At 46.7% G+C, this 2,920-nt stretch overlaps 1 pseudogene; it reads left to right on the forward strand.

The window, feature by feature from the left end:
* Window positions 1–454: 454 nt before the first annotated feature.
* On the forward strand, window positions 455–1,121 carry LOC149861864 (olfactory receptor 14A16-like; annotated as a pseudogene).
* Window positions 1,122–2,920: the final 1,799 nt, after the last annotated feature.

Below are 2,920 nucleotides of genomic sequence, written 5' to 3' on the forward strand. Positions count from 1 at the left end.
TTTCAACACCTGAGGCCCCTGTTCTTCTTCCCCAGCAGGTTCCCGGGTCTGGCTATATTCCATCAGTGTCAGTTTGCTGAGGGGAGATGGGTTTATATGTAGTGAGGCCTTGAAGGAGACGGGGAAATGAGGCAATGAAAGAACATACTCCATAAGGCATTACAGGATCAACTGAAATAACTGTAAAATGTTTTCCTTTTCCCTGAAATATTCTTTTTAGATGGCTTGGTGCTTATAGAGATACAGCCACAGGCAACAACTTTTACAGAAAGTCGCAACAAGACAAAACCTGCTTCCCACTAAACTGCTCCCAGCAGCGCCACATGGGCACCTTTGACATTTTGGTCGAGATGTTACTGCGGATGTGAGCTTCCCCCGTACATTTGTTGCTCTGACCCTGATCGCTGCCTTTGCTCTCCCTTCACCGGCCTTGCACAAGGCACCGAGGAGAACGATGTCCAACAGAACCACAGGGACAGGATTCCTCCTCCTGGGGTTTTCTGACACTCGGGAGCTGCAGATCTTACACTTCCTCCTCTTCCTAGCAGCATACCTGGCAGCCCTGACGGCCAATCTCCTAATAATCACAGCTGTAGCCCTCAGCCACCACCTGCATTCCCCAATGCACTTCTTTTTGATAAATTTATTCATCCTAGACCTTGGCTTCATCTCAGTGACCGTGCCCAAATCCATGTCTAATTCCTTATTAAATAACAACTCAATTACCTGTGCTGGATGTGTTGCCCAAGTGTTTTGTCTCATCGCCTTCTTGGGAGCAAATGTATCCCTTCTCACAGTTATGGCATATGACCGGTACGTTGCCATCTGCAAGCCACTGCATTATGAGATAATACTGAACAGGAGAGCTTGCACCCAGATGGCTGCCTTGGGCTGCTGGTGCCATCAACTCTGCACTGCACACGGGGAACACCTTTAGTCTACCCTTCTGCCACTCAAATATCATCAACCAGTTCTTCTGTGAAATACCCCAGCTGCTCAAGCTCTCCTGCTCTGACACATACCGCAATTGTCTTCAGTGTATTTTTAACTCTACGCTGTTTTGTTTTCATTGTTGTGTCGTATGTTCAGATCTTCACCACAGTGTGGAGAATCCCCTCTGAGTAGGGCCATCAGAAAGCCTTCTCCACCTGCACTCCTCACCTCTGTGGTTGCCCTGATTCTCCCAGGGCCTGTACTAGTGATAGTCCGCCCGTGGCCTGGCAATACTAGTGTAAATGTTATGGCATCCTTTGTTTAAAGAATGGCAACATCAGTATTTCCTTCCAATATTAAATGGCAGGAAAGGAGTTTCTGTAGATTTCTGGTTGGGCACATCCCCAGGTTAAAGACTATATTAAAGCTGGTTGGACGCTACTGCATGTTTATCCATGTGTTAATGTGAACCTACAGTCTTATATATGTGTCCCTTTTTCATGTAACACTCAATTGACTTGAATGCTATGTCAATTTTAGCATGATGGAGAGGCATTTTGGAAGATGAGGACTTAGAGTATTTCCTAAGACAACCTATGACTGAATAATAATATCACGTGTTGACCCTGTTGATGTTGTTGGGAGTGACCGCTTTGTTTGAAAAGTTCTGATTTTGATCAATGCATTTTTTCACTTAATGGTAAATTGAAGCACTTCAACTTTGAGTAATGATGGGATACATGTCCAAGAAGAGGGTGATGGGGGCTCAAACTTCCCTTGGCCAAGATGGTTCTGGAAGCAGATAGCCTCATACTCAGTTGCTTGGAAACTGAGCAGAGTAATGAGAAAGTGCTCTGAGTACTAGGTTGCTGGAAACCAGGTGTATTCTTCTTCCTCCATTTTGCCTAGTTTTAGGACACCTGACATGCACCTAAGAGTCACAGACCCTTTCACTGCAGTGATGACATATTTTGAAATCCCAAATCTTTCAGTTGGATGAACATGGCAATGTACATATCTCTTTCAAAATGGTGGCCATACCCAGCCTATACATTTTTGTGAAGAAGGCAGCCACACTTCAGAGACCGCCAATGGAGCCATTGCAGCTTGTGAGAGCTGCAGTTTCTGATTCTGTTCTTGTCAGACCTAGGGCACTGGGCTCTGGCTGCTTTCTGACCACGTCTACATGACACTGACCGAGCAGTAGTTAGTCACCCATCATTTAGCTCTTGTATAAACAAGTACTAAATGACTGCACAGGAAATGGCATTACTAACCGTTTTTTCTTGACACTGACTGCACAGTAGCCTGACACCACCCAGCAGTAGCGCGATGTCACATTTTCTGTCATGTGACAGTACTGTGTGGTAGTCATGGGCTAGTGTGCAGTAAACATTTCATGTAGACATGGCCTCTGAGAGTGTCAACTAGATCCCAGGCTCCAGGGCAGCCAGAGGGAGCAGATTGCAGAAAGGAGCCAGAGGAGGAGTCGGGAGGTCGATGTGAGAAGAGGTGACTGGGGGAACGTGAGTCAGGAAGCAGGAGGATCAGGAGGAGAATGGAGTAAGAGGGCAAGGCAAATCGTGAAGCCAGGAAAACACACAGAGAGCAGAAAGAGGCACAAGGTATAATTGCCAGGAAGGCTGTCCGAGTTCATGTTGAACCCTGTTGTCCAGACACTTCCTGCTCCAGGTCAGGACTTGAAACGGCAGTGCAGTGAAGTGGGGGAGTGACCAGTCACTCTGCTGGTGGGGGGGGTGGGCAGAAGGGTCGGCCCTCCTGGACCCAAATCTAAATACACAATCAATGCTTATATTCCTCCAGCCTCTGGTTTTGACCCTCTCATAAGTTTCCTTTGCATTTTTTGGTATTTTTCCTTTCTGTTTTATGTTGCCCACTTTTGGAGGTCTTGTGAGGCATGGTAGAGAGCCCAAGTGTTGGTTAAACCAGAAAAGGGGGTTTGCAGTCTCAAGGGAGACTAGATGGC

The sequence above is a fragment of the Crocodylus siamensis genome, chromosome 6, assembly GCF_052110815.1.
Source record: "Crocodylus siamensis isolate JL-2025a chromosome 6, ASM5211081v1, whole genome shotgun sequence".
NCBI lineage: Eukaryota > Metazoa > Chordata > Crocodylia > Crocodylidae > Crocodylus > Crocodylus siamensis.